Source organism: Lissotriton vulgaris, chromosome 1_2 (genome assembly GCF_964263255.1).
Source record: "Lissotriton vulgaris chromosome 1_2, aLisVul1.2, whole genome shotgun sequence".
Taxonomy (NCBI): Eukaryota; Metazoa; Chordata; class Amphibia; order Caudata; family Salamandridae; genus Lissotriton; species Lissotriton vulgaris.
Genome location: NC_141686.1, coordinates 36,727,246 through 36,739,577, shown reverse-complemented (window position 1 = coordinate 36,739,577; position 12,332 = coordinate 36,727,246). Strand labels below are relative to the sequence as shown.

At 44.7% G+C, this 12,332-nt stretch overlaps 1 protein-coding gene across 1 annotated transcript in view; it reads left to right on the top strand.

Annotated features, from left to right (window-relative positions):
- LOC147733879 (uncharacterized) overlaps positions 1 to 12,332 on the top strand; it is a 331,557-nt gene that overhangs the window by 21,273 nt on the left and 297,952 nt on the right.

Genomic DNA, 12,332 nt, shown 5'->3' with positions numbered 1-12,332 from the left:
GACCTATGACACAGGTCAACCTAGCCCCACTTCCACACTACCAGCGCATAACAGAATCACCCCGAAACATTGACCTGGGGCCCGCGAGCTCTTCCTTCTTACATGGATATCGAAAATCTGCACCACAGAGAGCTAAACTAACTTGGAGCATCTATACTCGAAGTGCAAGCTCTTTTCCCTTAATAAAGGTTTAAAAAAAAAAGAAAAAAACCTCGGAGCATCCATTCTGGAACCAAAGAACCTCCTTCACATAACACCGAACTCTCCTTCTCTAATTTCAAACTAGAGCTGAACTCTACTCCCCTTCACCTCTGTCCCCTGCCCCCATTCCCTGTCACAGAGCACCCCATCACCCGTTACTGCTATCCTTGAGACACTTTCGCCCTTGCAAGCAGCCCTGCCACCTATCGGAAGAGGAAATACTAGCTCTCCTCCTTACTTACAACTGTTTCCCTATAACCCCAAGCTCACTAGACCTCACAGAAGGACTTTCTAGCCATCCTCCTTACTTACAACCCTGCCCTGGTAACCACAAATCTACCAGATGTGAGTGACGAACATACTATCTGCACGGTTGCAATCAACCCCAACAGATCAGCTTACTCCGCAAAAGAGGGGTGGTTGATAGCAACCTAACGCTAGTACCTTCGTCTACCCCAACTCACGACCCTCTCTCTGACCCCTCACCACTCTGTCCAGCCTCCTAATCAACTGCAGCTCAGCAGCTAAGCATGCCGCGGATATTGCCGATCTCATCCTGATCCAAAATCTCGACCTAGCAATCTTGACTGAATCATGGCTCCATGAATCCTCCTCTCCCTGCCTAGACCTCCTAGTCCCTCCCAACTACAACATCGCAACACTGGACCGGCAATCCAATAAAAAAGGGGGGAGGCAAGGACTGCATCTACCGCTCTAACCTCCTCGTCACTGAAGTTCAGGCAAATTCCACAGACTCCTGCGAATACCCTGCACTTTTCATATGCATCAACGCACCCAACTCTGTAGAATGCACATCTTTTACCACCCCCCAGGCATGAATGACACCTTCACTGACCACCTCATGGAAATCATCACAGCCAAGGTTTCCCCCAATTCTAATTTCCTTGGTGATTTCAATCTGTACTGGAACGACTTAAAGGACCCTCAGGTCAATGCCATCAAAGACCTCCTGGCCAACCAATCCCTTACCCAAGCCTGCTCACTCCCAACACACTCGAAAGGCGCCACACTAGACTGGATCATTGCTATGGAGTCAATGATCAAGCTTATATCTATAGACCCATGCAATTGGTCTGACCACCACGCTATCACTTTCCTACTACCTGGCACCCGTAAGACTTGGGCACCGCAAACTGATTCCGAAATGTTGGGTCAGAGACACCAAGAACCTTGATCATGGGGAATTGGCTGCTTGCTGTAAGTCTGACCCCTCCCCCCCTCATATCACAACAGTTCATGACCTCAATGATCATTACTCCACAACTATATCTAACATTCTTGATGATGTTGCTCTGCCAAAACTAAAAAGAACCCAAATCAAAGACAGAAACCCCTGGTTCAACAGAGCCCTCAACGACGAGAGGAGAGCCCTCCGGCAGGCAGAAAGAATTTGGAGATGGCACCCCTCAGCATACATTTAAAACTTCTCCACCAGTCCAGAATCACCTATAATATCCTCAACTCAAAAAATGAATTCTTCAGATCTGAACTGGGGAACGCCAAGAACAGACCTTGCAAGCTTTTTAAAATGGTCACACACCAATCCAACAAACTGGCTAAAACTTCTAAGAAATCCCTAATATCAGACGAAGAATTCTCCTCCCTTTTCTCTGACAAAATCACTGCCCTAGGAAACAAACAAGTGTATCCTCATCATCGAAACTTTATTCGGTTCATAGTATAAATAAACCATAAAAGCACTAAATCTTTACACAACCCATCATAGTTGAGATAAAAAAAAAAAAAATCTCCATTCCCATTTAGTAATGGCTCCACTCCAAGGAAATCCTAAAACTTTAAAACCATCATCTTTAAATAGGTTATTCCTGGATAAGGTGCAAATAGTAAAATAAAAACAATCTCATTCTTAAAATTTGCAGTTTCCCAAATGAAGTTTCCAGTTAAAATGCAAACAACGAGGAAACCTCGATCTCATTCTTAACAATTGATTTTTGCATTTCGAAATCAGAAGTAAACCAAGCTGAGAAGGGAAATTACCTACGCACAACAGCAAAGTGCTATCAGTTTTCCTACAGTCCTTACCTTATTCTTATTACATTTGCAAAAAAATTTGCTTAGGCATTACTAACCTAAATATCGCCCATATCCATCAAATTTTGATATTCTTTTTAATAATTATATAGACTTTCACATTAAAAAATAGGCTTCAAGTATTTTTTTCTACATTCAAGATAGAATCTACAAAAAAGGGTTGCATGCATAGTTGATTGTATTGATATGTGATAGCATTTGGTACCCGCTTTGTTACGTTTGAAAGGCTACCAAATAATGTATTATGGAAAATCAAAATCTTATCAGAAGAAATCTATGGTGAACATTTCCGACCCTTCTCTGATAACTCTAAGCCTGGATAACTATGATATGATAAATAAGTCATCGAAGTACCTTTAGAGTCCTCCCTACATTTAATACAAAAATATTGCTTTGGTGTGATTCTGGGGAATTGTGAAATATTTTCTGGCATCTCCCACAAGTTCCTATCCTTAACTACTATAATTTGAAGGCACTCATTGACTTGGGATAACCATGGCATTTTATGGGCTTGATCCAATATCCTACAATCCCCGAGTGTTTCTTGGGTAAATTGGGGCTCTTGTTTTATCCAGACCGAATGCCATAATAGCAATGATTTGACCTCTATGATAAATGAAATAGACTGGAAGACTTTCTCCATCCATACAATAATTTCAGAGGTCGAAAGTGGTACCACCAACAACCTGTCCCAGCATCCCCAGGCATCCCAACTTGCCTCTCCAACCGGTGGTCACCTCCAGAAGGTCTTCGTCCCCAAGCCTGCAGTCTTTGTTGATACCGGAGAATCCCCATTGCAATCAACAGGACACCCAAACACCAAAAAAGCACCCTGCACCCAGCCGCCCCTGTGCCGCTGAGGATGCACTTTTTGTGCTTAACAGGATTGCCCTTTGCCCTGAGCCTAACACCAGAAGCTTTGCTCCCACAACCCAGTGGCCTGCTCGTAAGCAGCCACTAACCGGAGGCCCCTAGCCCTTTTGGATAACATTGGTTGGGCCTTAGTACTCGGCACCCGGCCGCCCTAGTGCAGCTGAGGGTGTGACAAGAGTGCATCACTTACCTCGGGGGAAACCTTGTTCTAGCCTCAGAACCTCCACTCCAAAGACTGATTGCTTATCTGGTAACCGTTAACTTTATTTCTCTCCATAGGAACATATTGACTGTTTTTCTCTGAAAATGTTGTGTGTGTGGAGTTAATTTGTATAGGAAACCTGAAAAGTTACAATTGTGCAAAGCTGATTTACTTGACTTTTCTCTAGGAAATATCCCAGTGAAATGAAATGAAAAGAGAATTTATAAAGTGCAGTAGCTTCCCTGAGGCGTTCTAGCGACAAGATGAGTGGTGCTTTCAGGTAAAACTGCTAACAAGATTTTATTCAGATTTCTTGAAAAGGAAGGTTTTTAGGTGTTTGCGGAATAGGAGTAAGTTGGGCTCGGATCTCAGATGGAGAGGGAGGGAGTTCCACAGTTTGGCCGCGTTGTAGGAAAATAACCGGCCCCCGCATCTTGATCTCTTGATCCTAGAGACTGTGACGAGGAATGAGTGTGGAAAGTGGAGCTGTTTGGTAGGGTGGTAGGGGGGTCATCAAGGAGTGGTTAATGGCAGCACCTGTTTTCCAGAATGCTCGATGGGAGATGCAGAGAGTCTTGAAATTAATTCTCTCCCTGACAGGAAGCCAGTGAAGGCTTCTCAGACTAGGCTTGGCTGATAGACGACGGGGAAGCTGAAGCAGAATTCGAGCAGCACAGATTTGTATTATCTGGAGCTTCCGTAGGGTATTTTGGGGGGCACCAAGGTAAAGGGCGTTACCAAAATCAAGACGGGACTGAATAAGGCCTTGGACTATGGTCTGTCTTGCCCCATAGGGCAGGAGGGGGAGGATCTTCCAGAGAAGCCTGAGAAGCCCAAAGCAGGTAGCTGATAGCTTCAACTGTCAGGCAGCCAAACTAAGTGATTTGTCCAGCCAGACGCCAAGGCTTTTTATAGTGTCTTTGGGTGTAGGGGGAGGGCCAAGGCAAGCAGGCCAGAGTGAATCGATCGTGGAGGCAGGGGTGTTACCGAGGAGCATTAGCTCCGTCTTGTCTCTATTTAATTTAAGGCATGAGGAGATCATCCAGTTGTTGACTTCTTCTAGACAGCCCCTCAGGTTGACCTGTGCTTTGTGAGTATCTAGCTGATTGAGGGATACCACTAGCTTAGTGTCATCGGCATATGTAATGATTTTTATCCCGAACGGACGGACTATATCAGCTAGTGGACTCATGTAAACATTAAATAGCGTCGGGCTCGGAGAAGAGCCCTGCGGCACCCCACAGCCCAGGGGATTGCTGGGGGAGATAATATCACCATCAAAGACCTGGAATGACCGGTCGTCCAGAAAAGATTTAATCCAGGAAATTGCTGTCCCTGAGACTCCCAAACTGAGGAGTTGATGCAATAGAATTCTGTGGTTCACCGTGTCAAAGGCGGCGCTTAGATCGAGGAGGATGACTGCCACCCATCCTCCCCGATCCAAGATCCCCCTGACTTCTTCCGTCACTGCGACCAGGGCGGTTTCGGTCCCATGCATGGGATGGAAACCCGTCTGAGAGGGATCGAGTAGATGGTTGATCTCGAGAAACTCAACTTATTGACGTGTCTCTCCAAGATTTTACTCATCCAGGGGAGCAGGGAGATGGGGCGATAGTTGCAGGGTTGTTGGGGTCTAGATTTGATTTTTTGAGAAGTGCTCTGACCATTGCTAGTTTCCAAGGGGGTGGAACAATGCCTGTGGAAAGGGAGGCGTTGAGCAAGTCCAGAATGGTGGGGAGGATGCTGTAGGTGGCAGAAACCAAGGTACGTGGGGGTGCCGGGTCACAGGGTAATCAGACTTTACTTGGTGCATAATGAGGTCGAAGGTCTCTGGGACCAGGGGTGGAAGTTTTTCAAGAGTGTTTGGGGGTTGCCGCCCAGATTCCGATGGAAACGCGGGTGTGCAATCGGAGTCACTGTCGGTGGGGGAAAGAAAGGAAGAAAAATTCTGCCAGGTCGTTGCAACAAATTTGTGTGTTATGAGGAGGGGGGGGGGGGGTTGAGGGGGCTTACTGAGGCTTTTTACGATCTGATATAAATTTTTTGGCTTGAATGAGGCTGCGCTGATTTTTTCTGTATAAAAAGATGATTGTGTGGTTTTGATCTCGTTTTTCTAAGACCTTATTGCTTCCCTGTGGATGATTTTACTTGACGGGGAGTAGTCTAGTTGCCACTTCCTTTCCAGTTTTTTGCACTGGCGTTTCATCTCCCGAAGTCCGGGGGAGTACCAAGGTGCAGTTTTTAAATTCCGCTTAGACTTAATGCTGCATATAGGAAGTATAGAGTCCAGTGAGTTCGAGATCCAGTTATTGTAGTTTTCATTAGCTAGAGTGGGATCCTGAATTTTTGAGGGTCTGGAAGTTTCTAAGGCTGTTATCCAGTTCTCTAGGGGGAGTTTGACCAATTGCGTGATTTACGTGTGGTTGTGATCGAGAGGAGGGGGGTTTGGGTGTTCCAGATGAGGGGGATCAGGAAAAGATCGGTCCACAGGTGGGAGGAAGGGGAGCCCACCTTGAGGTCTGCGCAGTTACTAAAGACAGGGTCAAGAGGGTGGCCTTTGGTATGGATAGGGGAAAGAACAAGTTGTTTTAATTGTAGTGCAGAAAGACTGGCTGTCAATTCCGAGGCGGAATGATCTGAGTTGTAGTCAAAATGAATGTTAATGTCCCCCAGCAGAGTGTAATAGATGGGCTACTAGCTAGGTCGGCAACGATGGAAGGTAGAGCATTGTGAAACTGTTTTAGGGTTCCAGGTGGGCGGTAAATAAGTGTTCTGGAGAAGCTGCTGTTGGGGGAGAAGTCAATAGAAAAAGAGACTTTCACAGTCTGGGATTGGATCAGAAGAGCTACGGCAGGTATAGCGGACCTTGTAAATAATTGCCAGGCCGCCCCCTTCCCGTTTGAACTATCTTCCCGTAATATCTGATATCCTTGGGGGGGAGGCCTTGCACCAGATCTGGTTCCGATTCTATGGTTAGCCAGGTTTCTGTTAAGAAGAGGGCATCTGGACAGAGATCTTCTAGGAGCATATAGATTTCTATGTGGTGTTTGGGGAGTGATCTGCAGTTCAGGAGATACATTTTTAACTCCGACTTTTCCTTTTTGGAGTGGATTGAGCTGAGCTCGAAATTGCACTGTGTGATATGTAGGCATATCGCACCAACTAGAAAAAAATTATCTAAAAAGTAATCTGAAAAAGAACTAAAAAGCAATCTGTACGGTAATTTCAATGATACCTTGATTTACCTGTATTTTAAACAATAGCATTTGAACTTGCATTCACTTGTAAACACTGCATAATATATTGCAAAACATTTATTTAGCTTGCCTGTGCCAGGCTTGGCTTGGTTACAGAAATAAAATAACGAAATAATATTTGTATACAAATAAAATTGGTCTGAGATCAGTCTTTGAGTGTGTGACATCATTTGCTGATTGAATGTGTACAACAAATGCATCACTACCCTCTGATACAGCCGTACTGCTCGCCGACACTACCACAAATGGGGAGTAAGGTAGGTGCTATATACTTTTACCTCTGCCAACCTTTGGGGTTCCACTGGACTCTGTGCACACTATACCTCATTTTCGTATAGTGTATACAGAGCCAGCGTCCTACAATCAGTTACTCTGAAACAGACTAACAAATGTCTGCCTGCAAACCTCTAAATCAAGCTGTCCATCTCTAGAACTTTGTGGTTATCTCAGCATTATATCTGCTGAAGAACGTTTTACAACTGTTTTCAAGTTGGGGCTAAATTATCATTTTGCCATGTTTACTGTTTCACACCTTTCACTTTTTCATCCTACTCTGCACATGTTGAACAGAGAACTGAGTGCGCAAAATGCATTAAGAACCTCTGTAAGCTTTTGTAGATTAAAGGTGAACAACCAATTCCCGGGAAGAAGTTGAAGGAATAATTTTTGAAGTATTTGGTGGTAATTTATGCATTACACAATACCAGTGCGAGGAAAAAAGGAATCCTCCTCCATTCTTTGGGATCCAAGGGTCAAGAAATATTTAGAACCATATCCAAAGCCATGGCCCCCGAAAGGTATGCAGATTATGCTATGGTAAGGCGTGAGAAGTATTTCAAGTGCACTATAAATATATTATAAAAATATTAGAAAGCTACCATTTTATACAACAAGACAAAAGGGGAATGAAACCTTCGACACATTTCTGACTCTGCTGAGAATGTTATCGCCCCCTTACAATTATGGCATAATTACTGACTAGTTGATGTTAAATACAAATAATAAACGGATCCAAGAAAGACCACCATTTTAGGTTATCCAGCACTGCAATACGTAGTTAAGACTGCCATAACCCTTGAGCAATCACTAACATGGGTAATAATCGAAGTCAATCAAATTAATAAGATGAAGTGAAATTTGTTATGTTAGTGGCAAGAAAAGTAAGAGTGAGCCAATTAAAAATCAAAGTAGGTTTTTACAGATAGGAAAATGCATCACACAAGGTAGCATTCAGTGGGTGCCCTACTGTAAACAGAAATGGCATAGGTGGACATTTTGGACACAACGACCAACGGGGCCAGGGTGGTACATGTGATGGTAGAGCATCTTTTAGGCATAGAGCAAGGAAAGGAAAAGATGACACTGTAGAAATAGAATCAAGGAACCTGGTTCTCGTGGTTCACCTGTATTGATGATGAGAATGAAGTTAGCCTGCCACTGTGTGCACTATTGGTGTTTGGGGCAGAATTTGTAGTTAAAGCCAATTCTGGTTCCCAAAAATAAACTTTTTTGTTGAGAGAACCCCTACTTTTAAACATTGTCACCCCTAATTAGTCCCTGTAGTCCACAACGTAAGATGTCTGGTTTTTGAAAGTGGAACATATGAACATTTCATATTCCTACAGTGACATGCTGCCAAACATTGTTATTAGGGCTGTATCTGATTGTATCAAAAAAGCTAATGTAAAGTTAATATGTTAAACCCTTGTCTTGGATTTGGAGTAAAGTTCAGAAATGGTTTAACCACTGATTTTAAAGATTTTTTAAAGAATAGAGTTCAAGGGTTACGTTTTCTTTTCTTAAACATATTGCAAAAGTAACTTTTAAGAAGATCTACATTCACTGCCTGAAGCTACTGCAGGCTAATCCGCATTGGCCTGCATACTGCTGGCATGTAGGTGCTACTTTGAGGTGTGAAATAATGCTCTCCAAGCAGAGAGAATAGTTTGGGCTGGAATGCGACCCAGCTTAACCTTTACACAGGCTGTACCGGGTATTTCCCCGGGAGGCTGGAAGGGAGGGGACTGGCTTTGTTACTGGGAGACGGGTTTGCATCTGCCCCCAGTAACATAAGCAACAAGCATAATTCAAAAGGTTTTATTTGCATAATTAATTAAAATTGTTACAAAATTCGCATGATAAAATAACAGTGCAAGAATTATAAAATTCTGGAATTATTGACTCTCGGCATCTAATAAAATTGGGGACAATACATGTAAGACCCTGAGGTTAGGGTGTCCCTGATGGCCCACCGCCTGGGTGTTCCCCCTGCTCAATTTGTCCTAAGCATTTTCTTACTTCTGCCAGGAATTTGACTCCACAGCATGCCAGGATTGTGGAGGAACCTCCGAGCCAGCTTATGACTGCTTGTCTGCAGGAACGAATGTTTAGCTTGTTGAAGATGGGTTTCAAAAATTGTCGTCTCTGTCCTATCAGAGCCGGAGATACACAGAAAAGGTGGGCTAGGGTTTCAGTTTTATACCCACAGAGACGACATTGCTCCGTCTGGTAGGAGAATTTCCAGAACGGTAGTAAGTCCTTCGAGACGTGCATCCCCATCCGATAATCTGTAAATGCCTTTTTTAGGTAACCACTAAAGTAGGATAAAAGGTATGCAAGAGGTTTTGATGTTGTAAAGGAGTTAATAATGATCCAGCCATGCGGACGTTTTGCAAGTGTATGTTTATCCTCCAAAAAGGATTTCCTTTTTGCTGCCGCGTTGACTAATCTGCTTAGACTTGCTTTGTCTGTCCCAGATTTCCAGGCCGGTTCCAGCTCCAACTTTTCCAAACAGAATTTCAGATACTTTCCCCAGGTGTTTGGGGTTTCGGTATACGCCCGTTTTTTGATTTCCTCCCAGCTCAGCCAGTCCAATGTGTCTGGGTCTGCAGATCGAAGTTCATGACAGAGTTTCACGAAGCCGCTCATTCTCCGGAACTTCTGATTTTGCAGTCCAAATTCGAGCCTGACTTGTGAAGCTGAGGCGGATTTTGGAAGATTGAAGACCGCTTTGTAGATTTTAATCTGTAGGTCATTTAAAAGATCTGCCTCCTTGCCACACCAAGTAACCAGGCCATAAGATAAGGTGGGCATAATCTGGCTGCCATTACTTTTAAAAGTTAGGGCAATCCATTTTTACTTTTAAAGAACGATACACAAAGATTAAAGATTGTGCTTTTGCTTGTAATGCTGTTTTGTGGTCCTTGTAGTTTACACCTTTTGTTATTGTTATTCCCAGGTACTTGTAATACCCTTGTTCTTTCACTGTTGCCCCATGCGCCATCCATTTGTACTTTAGCTTTTGCGGTCTACTAGACGGACCACTTTTGTTTTTTCTTTGTTTAGTTCCAGCCTTTCCCGTTCCAAGTAAGATGTTAATTTATTTATTGCTCTTTGTAGGCCGATTGGTGTTTTACTCAGCAATACAATATCGTCGGCATATTGTAGGAAGTGTATTGGGTTGTTGGCCAATGATGGTGGGTGGCTATCTGCAGATTCCAGCGCGCTTCTGAGGTCGGAGAGAAAAAGATTAAAAAGGGTAGGGGCTAATACGCAGCCTTGTTTTAGGCCTTGGTGCGTTGGAATACTCATGGTTGTACTGCCTCCATTACCCAGTTTCACTCTTGCCCAAGGATGCTGATGCAGGGCTTTGATAGCTATTAAGAGTTGGTGTGGCAACCCCCAGCTCTTTAATTTTCCCCACAAGTGCGCTCTGTTCACCCGATCGAAGGCAGACTTGATGTCGATCAAACAGGCGTCCAAGCGGGCTCCCTTTGCTACCACTAGATCCATTAGGATGGACAGACAAGTTAAGTTTGTTATTGTTCCCATTCCTTGCCTGAATCCTGATTGATACTTAGGCATTATCTTTGTGTCTACTATCCAGGCTTGTAGTTCAAGTAGAATGCAAGAGGCATAGAGCTATTAAAGATATCAATCTGAAGTTTGTGGGATTACGATGGTCTCCATGCTTGAATATCGGATGAATGATACTGCCTTTCCAGGAGGCGGGGAGCTCTGCTTGTTTGTATATTTGGTTAAATAGAGGCAATAGGGTCTCTGACCACAGGTCCGGATCGTGCTTGAAGATCGCGTTTGGCAGCCCATTTGGGCCTGCTGCACCTTCTGACTTTAGTCTTGATATAATCATCTTCAGTTCTTTTTTGGTGGTTAAATCAACCAGTTCTGTTGGCCCCTTTGGAACTTCTTCCAACTTGGAGTCTCTATTTTCCTTGTTCTTAGCTCCTTTTAGTTTCTCCTTGTTTTCCTGTATGCCCCTAAACCGTTAGCGGGACCTGAATCTGTGTTGCAGTATAGAGTTTGCACATGTCTGGTCTAGGTTTCTGCCCCAACCCCTGCTTCCCGTTGGAGTTTTACCCATTGATTTAGGTCATTTATAATACCCCAGAAGTCCCGACTATTAAGATGTTTACCCGCAGTTAGCTGTTTATTCCAGATTGTTTCTTTTTACGAGGACTTAGCGACCCTCAGTGCCTTCCTATAGATGCTCCTGGCTCCCTTCAGGTTAGATTTGTTTATCACTGACCTCCTTGGCGACCTTTCTTTTTTTTGATCTTGGGTCCATGTTAAACCAAGGCTAAGGTTGAAATTACTCTGGTTCCCTGGCCTTGCTGGGAACTTTTGCAATAGGTCCTGAATCATTTGCTCCCAGTTGGATACTCGCTCCTCTTCTTTTTGGGTCCCAAGGTTGGCCATCTGGGCTTTAACTGAGTCCGTGATTTTGCCCAACCCTTCACCACGCCATTTTAATTTTTTTAGATTGAACTTTGATGCGAGGTGAAGAAGAGAGGTCGTTCTTGGTGCCGTGCTAGCTACGATATTCAGACTTATTATTTGGGGGGAAGTGATCACTTTCTACTCTATGTTCTATTCTAAATGATTCAATGCTGGGAATTAGCTAATCACTTACAATAGTGTAGTCGATAGTTGAATGGACCCTGCCGCTCAGATATGTGACGGCTGCCGTCCTATCCCCCTTTGTATTGCCATTCAGGATTGACAGTCCAAATTCTTTTAAGCTTGATGATTCGGCCACACGGAGTCCCTCACCAGATTGCCGCTGCTGCTGCCCGGGACGCTGCCATGCCACCGCCGGTCTCCTTTGCCGGTGCTGCTGCCTGCCTGCCCAGTACGCTGCCTCACCATCGCCGGTCTCCTCCCCCGCCGCAGCCTCTGTCCACCTATGCTGCCGCTGAGTGGGGGAGTCAGAGACTACAGCTCCCAGAAGCCTCCGCGACCAGACCGGAAGTCGCGTCGAGGCTCAGCGCGCCAGGAGGTGCTCAAAAAGGGGCATCACTTCCCGCGTCGCGGGACACGCGAAGCCCGGGCAAAGGGCGGGCCCTCTGAGGCCCTCAGAGGTCAACAGTGGTCGGGCGGGCCACCCATCTAACTTCCATCCAAAGGTGAGCCTGTTGTTCCAATCATGGGGAAACGTAACACTACTATTACTTCTACCAGCACACATACACAGGCCACCGCAGATCCTGCATCTTCCCAACTCTCCTTTGAGAGTTTATTGGATAATGCCTTTAACGAGATTGCAGAGACTGAGAGGAGGTTGTCATTGGGTTCCTTTAACATCAGCCAACCTACTATCACAGTCAGTCCCAAACACACCATGCCTCTACTCCCAGAAGTTATTGTGGTGAAACCTACCCCTGGGGTCAGTTTATGTGAATCACCACAAGAGGTAAACACCCCTGATA